At 37.5% G+C, this 19949-nt stretch overlaps 1 protein-coding gene across 13 annotated transcripts in view; it reads left to right on the top strand.

Moving 5' to 3' along the window:
• ppfia4 (PTPRF interacting protein alpha 4) overlaps positions 1-19949 on the top strand; it is a 450605-nt gene that overhangs the window by 8338 nt on the left and 422318 nt on the right. The window lies entirely within an intron of this gene.

The raw sequence follows: 19949 nt of genomic DNA, 5'->3' as shown, positions 1-19949 counted from the left end.
TTCAGATAGATTCCACTGCTTGAATGTGAGATTGTTTGTACTCACTGGTTTAATTTGATATTTTAAGAATATAGGTTGGTCAAATGAATGTGTAAAGATATTTTAAATGGAATAAAATGAGGGAAAATGTGTAATTTTTCCAGCCAAAATGGCCAATTTAAAAAAAAGTATTACAGGGTGAGAGATTGCAGAGGGATGTGGGTCTCCTAGTGCGTCATTCATCATATGCTAGTATGCAGGTACTGCAAGTAGTTAGGAAATCTAATAGATTATTATCATTTATTGTTAGTGGAATTGAACATAAAAGCAAAGGAAGTTATGCTTCGCTTATATAATACATAGGTGAGATTACGTCTGCAGTACAGAATAGAGCATTGGTCTTCATATTTAAGGACAGATATAACAACATTGAAAGCATTTCAGTGAAGGTTTATTAGGCTGGTGGTGTTTTGTCTTTTGAAGGAAGGTTGGACAGGTTAGCCTTGTATTGTAGTTTAGAAGAGTGAAAGGAGTCTTGATTGGAATATGTCAGATCCTGAGAGGTCTTGATAGGATGGATGTGGTGAGAATGGTTTCTGCTGTCCAGTGACCTTGTCACTGTTCAAGAATGAGGATTCAGACATGGATGAGATGAAATTTTTTTTCTGTGGGTCATGAATCTTTGGAACATTCTTCCTCAAAAGGTGATGGAAGCAGAGTCTTTAAATATTTTTAAGGCAGCGGTAGGCATACAATAGGGTAAAAGTTTACTGCAGGGAGACAAGAATGTGGAGTTGATGTAATAGTCAGGTCAGCCATAATTATTAAATGATAAAGCACACATGTCGGGCTGAGCTGACTTCATTTAATTTATATGAACATATATTGCTGTTACTCTTCCGTTCTCAATTTCCTTTTCTATTCTATTGAACCTAAAGTCTTAAATTGCCAGAAATGTTTGTTGTGTATCTAGATGTATGCAATGGCTATTGTTCATAATCTTCCTGATGAGTTTGTGTTTATTATGCTAGGTGTATTTTGTTACAGATTTCTTATTTGTGTATATTGCTGTCTTTCTCCATATATTTTGTCCCTCTCAAGCCTGCTTCTGGAATATAACTTGTTTTTATTTTAAATAAGACGATCGGATCTAATGTCATTTAAAATTACCAAAAGATTGAAAAGAGAAAGGAAGAGATTAATGTTCTTTACATTGTGTCAGAGATTATAATGGGAGCACAATCCCTCTAAGATAAGATTGTTATCCAAATCAGGTGGTAAATTGCTATGTAAACATTTGTATGGAATGCACAGCCTTAAAATGATCGGTTACATTCCTTGCTTAGACAGTCAAAACTTACAAATTGCTGTTAAAGCACTTTTTTTTAATCAGTCTAAAGAACAAATCATTTAGCCACCTGGTGGAGCTGTAGAGCACACTAATCTCTCCCAGCACAGCTCTCCCAAAGCTGCTGCCCACGCAATTGTGAACAAAATACAGGTGATCCCCGCGATATTGGGAGGGGGTGAGGGGGCGGGGCATTGCATTCCTATAAAATGGTCTGAATCACGATTTTCTGTAACGCAAAGCCGTGTCATCTGCGCATGTGTCAAGAAATGCGAATTGAATAAAATATGTTTAGTTACTTCACACAATTCTGTGAGAGCAAATTTTATTCCACATCTCAAATTTTTGGGTAGTGATTTGTAAATTCTGTAAGGGCGAATTTCCATTACCCAAACAGCCACCTGTACTCTGCATCAATTTTTGCAGCTATTATGCCTGAATTGTTGATGGTCCACACAGAAATTATTTTCAAAATTCATGTGATGAATGTCACTGCCACGGCCAGCATCTATGTTTATCAGCTCCATTTGCCCCTTTGCATAATTTGCTACTGCATACTCATTCTGTACCAGGAGGCCATGCACCAGCTGACTCTTGCTGTCCTAATTTCCCTTGCATTCCCCTTGAATGACAATTTCTGCCCTTCTGAGAATATAGATGGACTTCACAAAGATTTGCTGATCTGCTGAAAGACTTGACACAGTTGTCTTGGACATTTGCTAGCTCCTGTTTCAGCCATGGACATTTTCTTGGTTTCCCAGAGATTTATGGCCTGATTGCACAAATATTTGCCAAACCTGTTTGGTATAATTTTTCCTTCAGTGATGTTTTCTGTTTTGAATAAAGCTTGTTCTCCTTTTCATCATTGTAAATATTATTCTAATAATGAGGTGAATATGCTAACAGAATATATTGAATGCACTATTACTGTCAACTTGTAGATTATATTATTAGAATTTCCCATTCTGTCATCAGCTTGAATTAATTCCAGTTTTTGGGTCCAAGTTACCTCAAGCATTGTCTTAGTAATGATATTATGTTGCCAATGAAATACCAGGAACACGTTATGCATTAGGGGAAAAAAAACTAACACAATGGACTTTGGTCAAATTGTATGTTAAAGCCTAGGGTGCCTGTAGCCTTCTATACCTTGCTGATTTAAATGCTCATCCTGATACTTATTATCATAAGTCATAGCATCATACAGTACAGTAATGGGCCCTTCAGTCACTGTCTTCATAGCAACCATCAAGCACCCATCCACGCTAACTCCATTTTATTCACCCTGCATTCCCATCAACTCCTCTTAGATTCTACCAGTCACCTATACAGGTGTGGCAATTTACAGGAGCCAATTTACCTATCAACCTACACAATTTCTGGGATGTGGGAGGAAATCCACATGGTCACAGGGAGAACGTGCAAACTACACAGAGACAGCACCAGAAGTCAAGATTGAACCAGGGTCGCTGGAGCTTTGAGGCAGCAGCTCTAATAACTGTCCCTTTTATCCATTTATTGATCCATCCCTTCCTCCCTCCAGCTTCTTTGCAACTTTTCTTCCCCTTTCTCAGTTCAGATGAATGGTCTTTGACTTGAAATATTTCTCTTTTCACAGATGCTGCCTGATCTGCTGAGTGTTTTCAGCATTTTCTGTCTTGTTTCAGATTTTCTGCATCTGCAATTTTTAGTTTTCGCTGGCTTGTATCTTGTCCTAAATTAAAATTTAAGAACTTTGAGACAGCACACTTAATTTAAGATTCCTTTTCAGCTATGTAGTACTTGCCTTCTTCCCTTTTGTATTCTATGCTGGGCTGATGATTTCAATTTTTAGCAAAGTGAAAGAAGTGTTCAGCATCAGTGATTGCTCCTTCATTTGCTTAAGACTGTGCTCCCAACATCATCAAATAATGGGATGATATACAATATAAGTATGGTAAAGTTAGTTATTGCTGCTTAGAAGTTGAGGGAATACAGTAAATAATCTTCTTTGACTTTGCTGCAAAAAGTTCTTCTGAAAGCGATGCCTGCAGACTGTACTGGAAAACTTCAATCACCAATCAGTCTTTGGTATTACTGACTGAATTATGATATATTAAAGCTTGTTCTTAGGGATGTTGGCAAGGCTATGTTTACTTTTGTGGTGGATTTTCTAGAATCACTAAAATTGGGATGATGGTATTCTTGCATTGGTGTTTGATCGTGAATTCCATAACCTGAAGGCATTGAGTCAGGATAGTAGAGACCAAGGGAGGAGCTTGCCATGATCTTACTGTTCCTATTAGTTTAGGTCTTAAGAGATCAAGTTGAACTAAGTTTAATGATTTTCTGCATTGCAAACTATAGATAGCATGGATTGTAACTACATCACAAGTGTTTGAAATAAGACCAAATGTTAGAAGTGCTTGGGTGACATATGTGAGCAGAGAAACAATTTCAAGTCAATGACCTTTCATCAGTTTTGATGGCCAAAGTGAGAAGGGAGAGGCTAAGCTAGCAGTTTACGTTATCCTCAATGGGTTGAATAATTTGTGGACGTTTCTGACAAAACTGGTAGTAATTGCCCATTGTTAATTGTCTTCGAAAGGTTTATTTTGGTAGTGATTTTTACCATACTCTATGCATTTCTTCATTACCATTACTGGTACCATCTTTGTATTCCAGAATTATTCAATTAACTGAATTTGAATTTTTAAATTTAAACATTGAATTTAAAATGATTTGAATTTTTACTTTGGGATCATTAGTTGAGGCTTCCCAATAACCAATTCAATAGCCTGAATAACATCCTTTTGTAGTCCAGGAAGTCTTCCAAGCAGCTATTGGGCTAAATGTGAAAGCAGATTGGAAGGATTGTTTGGTAATCATTAGGCAACATGGTAGGTTGATAGGGTTGAGATGCAGCTGTATTCTAACTGAATGTTGAAGTAGCCTGAGAGGCTGCACTGTTGTTTCTATGAGATCTCGGGCAAAACATTGTGACATTAGTTGTTCCATTACTGGGGTTTCTTGAGTAGAATTTAGTACTTATTTTTGTTTAAATTACGGGTCTTGTGTCTATTATGAAATTAAGGCACCAAATTAATTACGCCATTAGGCAAAAAGTTCATGTTTGGATCAAATAACATGCACCACTATTTTAGATTGTCTGCTAAATAGCTGACTAAGTCAGACCAAATTAAAAATAGTGAGAAGTTATAGTGAAGAATGTGACAAAAAAAAGTTTATTTGGAAAAAATGGCATTGATGATCCATCTAGTACGTATTTCACTTGAGTCAATCCCAGAGAATGCTCAGAACGTACAAGAATAATTTTACTGGAATTTGGATATTTCCATATGGGAAATTCTTCACTTGAATTTCAAACTTAACCTCTTTCAGTACTGGGAATGTTGTGCATTTATTTTTATTTGTTTTGTATCATAGAGTTGTTATGGATCCATATGTGCTAATGACAATCCACAAGACAGTTCAGTCAAATATGGACAAAGTACTTGCAGGTCTTGATGTTTGCAGGCACAGACTGGTTCATTATTTACGGAATTGTAAATGACTTAAAATATATTGTCACAAATGAAGATCACCACTTCTGTCTTGAAGATGAAGAAATAATAATTGTTGAAACAAGCCCCTTGGCCCAATTCATCCTTACTGACCGAGATGTCTGTCTGAGCTAGTCCCATTTGCCTGCAATTAGTCCATATCCCTCTAAGCCTTTTCCACCTTTCCTATAGTGTAGTAAATGGAAATAGTCTTATAAAGTTGTCAAATTCTACTAGCCATGTTAAATTTTATTTTACTCCTTTGTTTTAATGAGAAAAAAATCTTTGCTTTTCCTTACAAATAAAGTGTCCTTTGGTGCTTTTTGTCACTGTAATACCTCTTTGCACTTATTTGACATGTACCTGCAACATATTTCTTTTATAGCTATTACATCCTTTTTTTATGTCTAGGTCTAGAGTTGGTTTGCAATAGATTAAGCATTTCCAAATAGCTGTAACATACTGGATGATGTTCCTGCAGTATAGTTTACAAATCGAACTGAAATGTTCATTGTTCTTTGGTTATGTTGCTTTAATTTTATAATGGTTACATATCGAAAGTAAAATTATTTATGTGATGCCTTCATGGCAAATTTGACTCCATGGCGTTTTAGTAAAATAAACCATATTTTCATATTTCCCATGTGCTGCACTATCTATATTTACTTTGTTTTTAAATTGCAGGATACAACTTTATTAATCAGTTCAAGTAGACCCAAAATATATTGTATTGTTTCAAGGATAACAGAAACCAATGTAGGATTAAGACATAGATAATAATGAAGAATTCAAAGAAGACAAATGAAGCTTGAAGGAATAGCAGAGGTGGAAGAGGGATTTATTTCAACATAAAGGTGCTAAAAGGTGAATAACGGAAATGAAATAACTCGGCCATTGGAAACATGCAAGATTATAGATAAAACTTTTGAGCTCCCCTTTCCTATTTTTACTTTTGCTGATTAAAGAAGCATTTCTTTTGGTACAAACATATATGAAATGACTGTTTGCAAAAGCTGTAAAAATAGTTTGGAAATGTTATTTTCTTAGTTAACAGAACTGAAAACTTAGACATAACTAATGTGACAAAGAGGATGTGTGTGCTGAAATCAAATGTGATATAAGATGGATTTGAAAAATATTCAAAAACATTTTGCAATAAATTCTTAATAAAATGAATTCATGAAGCATGATGGTTCATTCCACAAGTTTTCTATCAAGTTAAATTCACAGGTCTTTAGTAGCTGAGCTTGTAAGTGATTTGCTGTTGACTGCACTGTCAAGTCTTAACCAAGTGTTGGTTTACTGCTGGAGAGAATAAACAATTCTGTTCTAATGAATACTATTAAATTGAAGGGGAAAATGTATTCTCTGTTTTGAAATGAGCTGTATATATATGTTGTGCCTCTTCCTGCCCCCACCCCACCTAGTATCTTTATATCATTTCACAGGCGAGTCATTTATAGTTTAACCCCTGGCTTTCGTGTCGTGCCTTAATTGAGTTGATGTATTAAACAAGATGAGTGAAATGCAATCATGGTAAATGGGTTCTTTCTGCCTGTGCTTTATCATTTGCTCAGAAATTTCATAGCACCAATTATATGCTGAAGCAAAGATGAGTTAGCAAGCTGGAAGTGACTGTCTACTTACAGATCTAAACTGTGAACTCAACTTTCAACAGTCTTGATGTGGAACAGAGTATCCAGGTGATAAAAGAGGAGCAAGTATTAATTTCCACGTTATTATCAGTTGATAGCTGGTATAACATTAATGACTAGCTTTCACATTACAAGGTACATTGCAATTTGAAATAAACAAGTCAGATATGTGCATTATTTTATATGATTATCACAAGTAATTTGATTTATTGCAAAGGTTAGCAATGACAATCAAAACTTCTCTAGGTATTGAATTCTCAACAATCAAATTAACAACACACAACTCTAAAGTAAATCAAGTAAACTAGTTTTAGAGCATAAAATCCTGTGCTTAGGGAATTTGTCATCCAAGTTCTCCCATTTTCTACAATGTCTCCCTTTCTCTATAATCTATTCCATCACACATGGCTACTAATACTCAATTCTCCAACTACTGAACCTCGCATTGAGCAATGTACAGTAGCCAGTTGACTAACAACCAGCATGTCTTTGGGATGTGGGAGGGAACTGGTGCGTCAGTGGGGAAACTGGCATGGTTATAGGGAGATTATGCAGAGTGTGTGATTTTACCAGCAATATTTATTTCATAATTTCATTTAAGTAACTTTGATTTAAATTAAAAAGTAAATTCTTAACATTTATAGTGGGGCATTCAGAAATCTGATCAATAACTACTAATGTATAGATGTTCAACTTGTATACAACCCCAACATGATTAGAAGTTCATTTTCAGGAAAACATCTGCTATGTTAGCTCAAAGAAGAGTCCATAAAGGATTAGCTGCATCAGTAGTTTTTGTTTGTATCAAATTGCTTACAAATTGTTGAACTGTCTTTATTTTTACAGATTGTATCACCCAAGAAATAACATTTTTTTTGACAGTTTTAAAAAGATGGAAGGCTGAGCGATTATTTGTTAACAGAATATAGAGCACATCTGCTTTTTTCCCCCAAAGAAACTGGTGAAAGTAATTCCTTTTGCATTCTCCCTCTGCCTTTCCTAGGGCACGTGTGGAGCTTTATATAGGCCAATTGCTTCTTACATTACCTTCACGATCAGTTTTGGAGGAGGTGTAAATGGAAGAAACATCATCTGAAATTGTAAAAGGAAAGTTGTGCAATTGCAGGAAATTGAAGGTGTTGATTATCGGAAATTGTTGAACTCGTAGAGTCTGGAAGGCTCTAAGGTGCCCATTTGGTTGGTACTGTTCCCTGACCTTTATGTTGAGCTTTGTTGGAACAATATAGGAGGCTTGATTTTTTTTTCTTGCAAACTTGTGCAGTATAATATTGATTTAACATCTTTTGGTTTTATAATTATTTGAAAATTCACAAATAAAGTGGTTTTTCAATATGACATTTCCTACTTTCTGGGAAAGATTCACATTGATGATAATATATAAATTTCAGAGTGCTGTTTCACTGTGCGAGAGGGCAATTGTCCTTGTCTCTGGCATATAGTATTAGGAGGTGACTTTTAGAACCACAAGGGTCTTGATACATCCATACTAAGAATAAATATTGACAGACACATTTTCAGTTTGACTTTGGCCTTTCCTACTTGCCTTCAATTTGTTCTGAATAAAATTTTTGAAATGGACAAAATCATTTGTCCACTCAAGGTTAATCTGCTGTGTGAATGGCTGCCCTGTCTCTCTGCAAGTCTTTAATTCCACATCCTGCAATGATGTTGGTTTTTACTGAACAGATTTTCAGTGAGGTGCATAGTTCCAGTATATGTTGTATAGATTAGCAGTATATTCATTAAATTAATACCACATAATGCATTCCTTTTTATGAAAAAGCAGCTGACCAATGAGAATTTACATTGAGCATCCTGCTCCTGATAGGATGCTGCAGATTGTAACAAATCCATCAAAAGCTTTAATGAAATGAGAAACTGTAGTCGCAACTTGCTGGAGTTTCACAGTCATGTATGACTTGCTGTCCATAGGCATCTGATATATGGCACATATGAACAGGAAAGGCAACAGATTGGCTGTTCAACCAACTAAGCTTTGAAGATTCCTGACTGAAATAGAGCTTATTCTAAGAGAGAGAAATTGGAATCTTTTTATTGTAAAATCATGCAGCAAAATGAAACGAGAGTAAGAAAAATGGGGAGAAAAAGGCAATGGAGATGATTATTTTAAATTTTCAGTAACAATACAGAAGGAACTTTTAAATTCCTAAATTTTAATCTTAGGAAGGTTGCCTGACAGTTATTATGAACAATTGGACCACTAAAAATTCAGTCAACTCTAAATGTGTTATTTTTAACTTGTCTGTTTTTGTTTAGTAGGTTAGGAGAGCAGTTTCACAACCTGACTGGGATTTCAGTGCCAAGTCTTTCAACAAGATACTAGTAAAGGGCGGCTGTGGAGGAGTAGGGTAAAACAGGCAACAGTTTTCTGATTTCTGTGTTTTATCTGTTCAAGTATGGACTCCAGAAGTTTCTGTTCAGTTTAGTTGCAGTATAAAAATGAGTATCAATTGACCTCTTAGTGCAGAATCCCAGCCAATATTTTGATTTTCAGATGATGAATTACAAACATGTTGTAGACCAGTGAAGCCCTGTGTGGATAGTGGATAATCAGCCCTGGACTGATACTGGGTACTGTGCAAATGAAAATTATTAAGAAGGAATGATTAAGCTGTACCTTAATTTTGAAGCATTGATTGGAATCTTTTCTCTTCAAAAAAAATTCACAAATTGCTGTTTTCAGACCACATAATGGTAATCAGTTCTGATGTAAGGTCATTCGTTATTTATGTTTCTCTCTCCACAGGTGCCATCTGACCACTGGGTATTTTATTGTGTTTATAACAGAAACTAGTTCATTAGATCACAAATTTATCATTGAAAAGGTTACTAGTTCTTCTTTAAGATGGCATAATCTTACAATTGAATCAGTGTGTACAGAATTTATTAGCCATGAAGTTTAAGACAGCTTGGTAAATTGGTTTATTATTGTCACATGTACCGAGATACAGTGCCAAACTTTGTTTTGCATGCCATCCATACAAATCATTTCGTCACATCAGTGCATTGAAGTAATACAAGAGAAAACAATAACAGAATGCAGAATAAAGTGTTACAGTTAATGGAAAAAATGTAGTGCAGGCAGACAATAAGGTGCAAGGTCATAACGAAGTAAATTGTGAGGTCAAGGGTCCATCTTATTGTACTAGGGGACTATTCAATAGTCTTATAACAGCGAGATAGAAGCTGTCCTTGAGCCTGGTGGTACATGTTTTCAGGCTTTTGTATCTTCGGCCCGATGAGAGAAGGGAGAAGGGACAATGTCTGGGGTGGGTGGGGTCTTTAATTATGCTGGCTGCTTTACCAAGGCAGTGAGAAGTGTCCGTGGAGGGGAGGCTGGTTTCTGCGATGAACTGAGGTGTGTCCACAACTCTCCGCAGTTTCTTGTGGTCATAGGCAGAGTATTTGCCATACCAACCCATGATGCATCTGGATAGGATGCTTTCTACGGTGCATCGATAAAAATTGGTGAGGGTTGATGGGGATGTGCCAGATTTCTTTAGCCTTCTGAAGAAGTAGAGGTGCTGATGTGCTTTAATGCTTCAGGGCTTTGATGAGCTCTCTCAAGGGATTTTTAATTCAAATAATAATGGAACATTTTGCTTGAATCTGGCAAACAGATTTAATAGTTTTGAAAGATCAATTATGATCAGATTGATTCTGCAGGCACATGAAGGAATATGCAAAATAGAAGCATGCTAGGGTTTTGGAACACAGCTAACAAAAAAACCTGAAGTGAATTAACTAGGTACCACTAAATGAAATCAATAACAAAAATAAACTCTGGAAAACTATATTCTCTTTTTTTTTAAAAAAAAGGAAACTGCTGGGGAAAAATAAGAATACAAAATATAAATAGTATCAAATAAAAAGACTAGAAATGAGTTCAAACAGAAGGGTGCAGTTTGAATGTTTATGGCTGTTATGAAGTTGATTTTCAACTGATTGATCAAGCACTTTTTGAAGGCGAGATCTCCTAAGTGCAGACTCTGACACTTTATGATGTAACTTGACCAGACTACTAGGCAATTGCATGGAAATTGATGTATCCATACTCAGGACCTGGGTTATTCATGCTGAAGTAGGTACATAAAGAGAAGATGCACTATATGATGGTTCATGTGGGTTAGAAATCTATTGTTCATGATTTACAAATGCCCTGGATTTGAAATATAATTTGCATTTAATGCAAAGCATCATGAAATGTTGTGGATAAGTCTGGGGCAACCAAAAAACTCACTAAAGCATCTGAACTAAACTTTAAACTAGCAGGTATAGGACATAGGACAGTACAGTAAAGGGACAGATCCTTTGGCCCACAATGTTGTGCCAAACTATTTAAGCTAATGATGCCTAATTACACTAATCCCTTCTGCCTGCACATGGTCCATATCCCTCCATTCTCTGCACTTTCATGCATCTATCTAAGAGCCTCTTAAACGCCTTTATCGTATCTGCCTCCTCCACCACCTCTTTCCCTCTCTCACCTTAAATGCATGCCCTCTAGTATCAGACATTTCGACCCTGGGGCGGGGGGAAAATGATACCAACTGTCTACTCTATCTATGCCTTTCATAATTTTATAAACTTCTATCAGGTCTCCCTTCAGCTTCCACCGCTCCAGAGAAAACAACACGAATTTGTCTAACCTCTCCTTGTAGCGTATGCCCTCTAATCCAGGTACCAACCTGGTAAACATCTTCTGCACCCTCTCCAAAGTTTCCACATCCTTTCTGTATGTGGATAAATACAGGTAACAAGTACAGGATGTAATAATTATGAACGTATTTAATTTAAAGGTGAAATCAGTGGATAATAATAACACAGACAAAGTTTTGGAAGTGCTTAGCTGGTCATTTATGACGTAATAATAAATAAACCTAATGTTGTGATGAGATAAAAAGTAGATGCATGCTAACAAGAGACTGCAGATGCCGGAATCTGGAGCAAAAGATGAACTGCTGGGAGAACCCAGGGTCTGGACCCAAAATGTCAACCATCCCTTAGCTTCCACAGATGTTCTTACAGCAGTTTATGAGATACATGCTAACTTGTATAGTTGAAGCTGCTATAGACCTACAAAATCCTGCAAATAGTATTTAATCAATGCTAAGCATTTCCATTTTAGGCTATTTATTTAAGTCAGAGGAATGAACTTTCAGAAGCAGAGTAGAACACACAGCCATGATTGATTTGAGATGAATTTCCAATCACTTAACTATGTGTTCTGCTGAAGATGCATCGAGTAATTTCCATGCATTAAGTTATTAGTGACTTTAAAAGGTGGGGTTGGATGGCGGGGGGCTGTGGAAGAAGCATTGTGTAAAATCTGAATCACACTAAAGTTTCATAGATTAAGTGAGTTGTCAATGAAACCTTCCTCGTGCGGTACTTTCCCCTGGGTGTAATTTATGTGGACGTTTCGTTTTAGTTATAAAGGCATCAGTTATAGCATGATGCTGATGAGCATAGAAGATATTCACTCATTGCAGAACTGGTGCTCTTTTGCAATAAAACGAGCAGATCTGAATGGGGCAATTCTTATCTTCTTGCCCTCTAATGCTGTGTGAAGTTTTATATTAGATGATTCTGTGCAGCAAATTATTTGGAAATCATTTGGTTCTGGAGAGTTTTTATGAATTGCAGTGTTTTCAAGCGTATTGCTGAGTTCACGTTCAATGCCAGGGTAGGTTGAGGAAATGTATATACTGTACCTATTGGGCATTGGTTGCTTGTAATGGAGTTTTATATATTTAAGTTATTCAAAGGCAGTGTGGAAAACTAGTTGTAATCCAGACGTGGTATATGGTCCATTCTTATATATTTCGAAGGCTGAATGCCCAAATTTGCTTCTAAATATATTTTTGTAAGTTTTGTGTTGAAGGGGTAACTTCTGATTTAGCTATTCGGCTTAACTCAAGTTTTTGAATATGTGTATGTGGAAATTTAAACATTTGTTTCCATGGCAGCATATGTGTGGCTGATTGGGTGGAATTTAACATTGTGATATTGTGGATTATTTTTGTCCTATTGCCCAGAACTGCTCGATGTTGCCATGCTGTTTGCGTGGGAAGGTGAAGCATTTATCACTTCGAAGTAACCAAGATCCAGAAAAATGAACTGAGGAAGGATGTAGCATCTGTGAAAAATAGCAGTGCTGTAGTCATCTTCACGCCTTATGTACAACTGTTTTGTTTGAAGTATTCATTGCTTTTCAATTTGGAAAATGCACTCAGTCAATAATAAGCAGGAAACCAGCTGGATGTCCAGTATTAATGAAGGAACATATAATGACAGCCCTAATGTGTTCCAAAATTATGCCATATTGCAGCAGCACAGTATCAAGGAAATTTAAATTTGTCCAAGTGTTTTCTTGTCTTCCCAAGCACTTAAAGCATTTTGATATTTTTTGCCACTAATTAAAAATTAAGTGATCTTAAAAAAAAATTAAGGCTCCAGTTAATTTTTGAGCATAAAACTATATTTATGCTCAAGAGCCTGTGTTTGCTGTCAAGGCAACAGTGAGGCTCATAGCATCATCATCATCATTCAAGTGCAAATGTTCCAGCAACTTCAGCCAAAAGTGGATGTTTGATTAAATGTAGAAATAGAAGCTGTCTCAGAGGATGTTAGCTTCAAGGAAATGACACCCGTCTGCACCCCCAAAATTGAATGGCACCTTTCTTTTATTTGCAGGACAGATATCAAGTAAAAGCTTAAAAATCAAATTGTATCATTTGAAATCTAAATCCTTTGTCACCTGTTAATTTTGCTTCACCTAGTGTCATCTGTTAATATATATTGGTGACAATGAAAAGTGTATTGTCTCATTCCACTGGAGAATGCCAAGCCTTTTGCATTGCACCACTCCAACAACTTGTTCTGCAAAGTATCTGGTAAAATAAATGGGGAAAGACAAATCAAATGGATAATGGTTGCTGTTTGTTGAAGATTACTCATTGGTCAGAAAACAAAGAGTGGGAATAAATGGATCTTTTGCAAGTGACAAGTAGGTACCACATTGATTGGTATTCAGGTCCCAGCTGATCATGATCCATATCAAAGATTTCACTGAGGGGACCAGGTGGCATATTTCCAAGGTTGCTGATGATACAAAACTTGATGATACAAAAAGATAGAAATGAGATTAGAGAGTAGGATGTTGAAAGGCTGCTAAGAGAGATGAGCTAAGAGAGTGGGCAAGAATTTGGCAGGTGAAATATAATATGGGGAAAATGTGAAGTTACTCACTTTACTGCATGAAGCAGAAAAACGTTATTATTGTTAAATGGTTAGAGTGACCAGGTTGTCTTTATACACAAGTCACTGAAAGTCAACATACCAGTACTATAAAGGATATTTGGACCATTATTATGAGAGGATTTGAGTAAAAATGTCTTGCTATAATTATGTAGGGCCTTGGTGAAACAGTACCTGGAGTATTGTGTAGAGTTTTGGTCTCCTTGCTTAAAAAAGGAAATACTCGGTCTGGAGGGATTACAGTGATGAATTACTAGACTACTTCCAGGGATGGTGGGTTTGTGTATAGAAATTGAGTAGACTAGGAGATCTCATTGAAACGTATAAAATTCTAAGAGGGCTCAACATGCTGAATGTAAAAAGGATGTTTAATCTGGCTAAGGAGTCTAGAACCCAGTGGTCAGTCTCCGAATAAGGGGGTAAGCCATTTTGTTTTGAGATGTGAAATTTCTTCGTAAAGAGGATGGTGAATCTTTGGAATTCGGTATCCAAGAGGGTTATGGCGGCTCAGCCATTGAGTTATTTCAAAATAGAGATAAATTAATTTCTGGATTTTAAGGGAGTCAAGGGAAAAGTGGATAGTGTCAGAAAGTAGAAGAATAGGAGCAAAATTAGGCCATTTGGTAGGTTGAACTTGCCCTGCCATTCAATACCCTCATGGCTGATTTCAATATCACGTTCCTGCTATCTCTCTATATTCATTAATGCCTTTTGTCTCCCAGAATCTGTCTGGCTCCTTAAATATGATTAAGTGACTTGAGTGCCAAATCCTTTTGTGGTAGAAAATTCCACAAATTCAACACTGAGTGATCAGTCCTAAAAAAAACTTCCATTGAGACTGTGACCTCCAAAATATCCTATATCTCAATGAGAGATGGTATCATTCTTCTGAACTCTAGTTAATGCAGGTCTAGTTAACCGAATCTCCCCTCATCAGCAACTCAGTGGTGGAGGAGGAGAGGGACAGGGTGACCATCAGACAGACAAAAGCACATGAAGTAGTTCAGGAGACTCCTGAGGGCATTCTTACTCACTAAACATTTCTGAATGCTGATGGGGGGAAGAGGGTTCCCTTAGGGAGTGCTGCAGCAACCAAGTCTGTAAGCTACCAAGCCTCCCTGATGCAACTCTTCCTTTTCCACACTTTCCACTGCGAGCTACCTTGCTTGCATTAATATTAAAAAGCAATAGGCCACTTGGCTTCTCAAACCGACTCTGCCAGCTAGTAAGATTGTTGCTGAGCTAATTTTAACCTCAACTCCATATCCTGTCTACCTGTGGTAGCCTTTCACCCCATTGCTGATCAAGAATCTTATTCAACTCCACCTTGATAATATTTAGATTCTGCTTTGAGAAAGAGTATTCCAAATGTTCGTGACTGTCGGAAAAAATGTTTCCTTTATCTGTCTTAAATGGGCTTTTAAACAGTGATCCTTAATTTAAAATTCAACAAGCAGAGGAAATGTCCTCTCCACATCTACCCTGTGAAAACTCCTCACTATCCTGTATTTCTTAATTAAGTCACCTCTCGCTCTCTTGAACTCCAGTGGATACAAATCTAGCTTTTACAACCTTTCCTCATAATCCACCCGTTCCTGGTATTAGCCTAGTAAACCTCTTCTGAACTGCTTCCAATGCATTTACATTCTTAAGTAAGGAGACCATGACTGTACACAGTCCTCCAGATGTAATCTTGCCAACACCCTTAGTAGTTTAAAAATGCTTCCTTTGCATTAAATTCCCCAAGCAATAAATATTCTATTAGCTTTTCTAATTACCTGCAATATTTGCTCACTAGCCTTTAGTGAATCATATTGCAGGACACCCAGATCCCTCTGCATCTCAAAGGTCTGCAATCTCTCACCATTTAGATTTTTTTTACTTAACCTGTCAAAATGGAAAATATCGTATTTTGCCACACTATATTTCCATTTGCCACATTGTTGCTGCGTCAATTTATCTATATCCCTTTGTAGCCTTCTTGTGTCTTTTTCACAACTTCTTTTGTATCTTAATAAAATTTAGCAACTGTACTTTTGGTGCCTTCATCAAGTCATTCATGTAATTGTAAAAAGTTGAGGTTCCAGCACTGATCCCTCTAGGACACCACCTGTGACCTGCTGCTCATCTTCGCATAATTATAGATTTTCTGTCAGTTTGCGTTCATTACATTTTTTTAGTTAATCACAGATTGTCCCCTTGAATTTTTTTCTTTCTTGTTGGAATGTATTATTCTGTGTATTCTGAAAGATCTCCTAAATGTCTGCTGCTGCATCTTGATTGACTGATCGTGTAATTTAATTTGCCAGTTCACTTCAGCTAGCTCTGCTTTCATGCCCTCATAATTGCCCTTATTTAAATTTAAAATGCTAACCTTGGACCCATTCCTCTTTCCCTCAAACTGAATGTAAAATTCAATCATATTACAATCTAGGAGTGCCAACACTATGAATTCATTATTTAACCCTATCTTGTTTTGCAATATCAGGCCTAGTAGAGTCTGCTCTCTAGTTGGCTCCAGAAGTGATATACAGACTGTGCTAGAGCAGTGAATTTGAGCAGTTGCTTAGATGTGGAAGCAAAGTTGTGGGAAGTGCTTCCACTTAATCCAAAGTCTAATTGTGGACCTTGGTGGGCTGCATGTTGTGTAGCAGGGGCAGGTTGGTAGAGGAACTTCGTTTTGCAGATGTTTAGTGTGAGGCCCACTTTCTCAGTTGTATCTGTGAAAAAGTCATTGATGGCTTGGAGCTTGAATTCCAAATATGCTCACATGTAAGTGATCTCTGCAACACTATATTAACTTTTGAGGTTGGAATGAATTTTGTACTGGAGTGGCGATGATGGAGATTGAATAGTTTTCCATTCATCCTGTAGGTTAGCAGTGAGAAGTTTATTGGATGTGAGGTGTAATGTAGCTGCAAGAAAGATTGAGGGTTGCACTGATTACACAGCTTTGTTCCAGTCTGCACTGGGATTAGGTCTGTGTTGAACTTGTTGAATCATGAGAATCATAGCATGCATACTATCATGTAACAGATGTAGAACAGAAATGAATTTCTAAGAAATGGGAGCAGCAGTAGGTCTGTGGCAGTTTGAGCTGTTCTGCCATTCAGCAAAGTCATGACTGATCTTTTCTCTCTGTTATTTTCCTGCAATATCCCCATATCCCTTGATTTTCTTCATATCCAGATTTCTATTGTAAATGGACGATGTTCGAGTCTCCATAGAGCTTCAGCGTAGCAAATTCCAAAAATTCACCACCACCTTTGTGAATAAATTCCTCCTGATTTCAGTCGGAAATGGCTTGCTCCTTATTCTGAAACAGTGCTCCCTGGTTCTGAAATTCTCAGCCAGATGAAACATCTTCCTTGTATCTAGCTATTTAAGTCCCTTAAGAATATTGTATGTTTTATTACGATCTCCTCTTTCTTCTAAACTTTAGAGAATACAGACCTGGTCTAGGCAATCTCTCCTCATGTGGCAAGTTAGGAATCTGTCTAGTGAATCTTCACTGCATTTTTATGACGGCAAGTATAATTTTTGTAGGTAAGGAGACCAAAACTATAATAGCAGTAGCGCACCTTTTGCTTTCATACTCCTCCCCTCTGATAATATAAGCCAACCCACCAATTGCCTTCCTAATCCCTCGCTATATGTGTATGTTGGTTTTCAATGACTTGTGTCACTAGGGTCCCTTTTGAACATCAACAGCATCCAATCTCTGACCAATTTAAAAAAAAAGTCTGCTTTTCTGTTTTGTGCACAAAAATAGCTAATTTCACATTTTTCCACGTTAAATTACATCAGCTACATTCCTGTCCACTCCAAGTCTCTGTCCCCTTAAAGCCTCTTTACATCCTCATCTCTACTCACAATACCATCTAGTTTTGTATCCTTAAGGATGAGAAAGACGAGGTTATGAACTTGGCTGAGAGTTTCTTGTCCAATTTCAGAACATCAGCAAGGTTGTCTGCTTCAGAGATTTCGTTGTTTTTCAGATGACATGTGACCATTTCATCCTCTTGTCAATCTGGTGTGATGGTGAGAGCGGACGGGAGAGTTTCTTGTCAGATGGAATTAAGAACACTTGTATGAGGGACAGAGCCACGGTCAAGGAATTCTTTTGAGGTGCTCCTTCCAATGTGTGCTGGTTGCCTCTCTGTCCTTGATATGCTGCCTTCTGTTTTTGGTTCTCAGTACAGTGGATCCTTGTGTGGTTGGATTATAGATGGTCATGATAGCAATGAAAAATCTGCATGTGATTTTTCAGAAAGTTTCTGTGATTAGCTACATTTCAGGATATTCATCAAATGAGGCCAAATGAGATGAACTGAAGAACAAAGAAGACTAAAGGAGCTAGGGCCCTTCTCATTGGAGAGAAGGAGGATGAGGGGAGACTTGATAGAGGTATACAAAATATTAAGAGGAGTAGATAGAGTGGACAGCCAGCACCTCTTTCCCAGGGCACCAATGCTCAAAACAAGAGGACATAGCTTTAAGGTAATGGATGGGAAGTTCAAGGGAGATGTCAGAGGAAGGTTTTTCACCCAGAGAGTGGTTGGTGCATGGAATGCGCTGCCTGGGGTGGTGGTGGAGGCTGATACATTGGACAAGTTCAAGAGATTGTTAGGTAAGCATATGGAGGAATTTAACTTAGAGGGATATGTGGGAGGAAGGGGTTAGATAGTCCTAGATGTGGTTTGAAGGTCGGCACAACATGATGGGCCGAAGGGCCTGTATTGTGCCGTATTGTTCTATGGTTCTATGGCAACCACACTGTAGGAAGTGTACTGTAGATCACACAGCTGGAGGAAGATAGAGTAAATTTATTGGCAAATTTCTGATAAGTGTTAAAACACTTGGGCAGTAATAGTAATGGATTTCAGTTACCCTTGTAATAACTCCCATACACTCCATAGAAAACCTGTAGAGAACACAGAATTTCTAATCTGCATTGAGAAAGCCTTTCTTTATGGTCTGTATGCGGCAGGCCCAGTAAGGGTGGAGTGAGGGGTAAAGGTGGTGGCTGAAGGGCACATTTTTGGGCTTAGTTCTAGGGAATGGACCTGAACAGGTGAACAGAATATCAATGGCGGAGCATTTTAACATTAGTGATCTTAATTAAGTTAGGTTTAGCATGGTTGAGGAAACGGACAAAAACAAAATAGCTTCTGACTTGAGGTAAAGTCAATTCTACCAGACTGAGAAGTGATTTAGCAAAAGTGGACTGGAAACAACCACTTGAAGGTAAATGCATCTCAGCAGGTGGAAAGCACTTAATGAGATCTGAGGGGTTTAGGGTACACAAGATCCCATAAAGAAAAAAGATGGGACAGCCATATTTAGAGTCCCCAGATGAAAAGGAGCATAGGGAATAAGATGTGTTTAAAAAGGGATATGTTGAGACACTAGGAGCTTAATACAGGAGAAAGCATGGAAGATATAGAAAGTGTAGAACAAAATGAACAGGGATATATTTATTTTGACTGGAAGTCTGTTATGAGTGGTGTTCTATAGGGCTCAGTACTTACCCCCTTAATTTTTGAGATGTGTGTTGATTTAGAATGACTGGGGATATGAAGAAATTTTGCAGATACAAAAACTGGCTGTGAGCTAGATAGGGAGGGGGAAAGCTTCAGACTGCAGGAAGGTAAAGATGGTCTGGTATGTTGGGCAGAAAAGTGGAAAATGGAATTTAGTTGAGAAATTTGAGGGAATGTTTTTGGTGAGGTGCAGCAAAGGAAAGGGAATATAGAGTAACTGGCAGAGTATTGAGTGTTGTGGAGGAACAGAGTGAATGCTCTACTCCCTCTACACTCATGACTGTGTGGCTAGGCACAGCTCAAACATCATCTATAGATTAGCCAATGACACCATTGTTGTTGGTAGAGTCTCAGATGGCGACGAGGAGGCGTACGGGAGTGAGATAGATTGACTGGTTGAGTGGGTGCACAGGAAAGAGCACAGAAGAAATTTCGAGGAAGTTGCCAAATTGAAAAATTGTAGCTGTAAGAAAAAATTGATTAAACTGAGGATGTTTTCCTTGGAACAGAGGACACCTGGGTGGTTTTGAGGTTTAATTTTATGAAGGGCCATGATAGAGTAAATAGGAAGGCCCTACCT

Source organism: Pristis pectinata, chromosome 20 (assembly GCF_009764475.1).
Source record: "Pristis pectinata isolate sPriPec2 chromosome 20, sPriPec2.1.pri, whole genome shotgun sequence".
Taxonomy (NCBI): Eukaryota; Metazoa; Chordata; class Chondrichthyes; order Rhinopristiformes; family Pristidae; genus Pristis; species Pristis pectinata.
The sequence above is the reverse complement of the archived record's forward strand: the minus strand, read 5'-3'. Positions and strand labels throughout refer to the sequence as shown.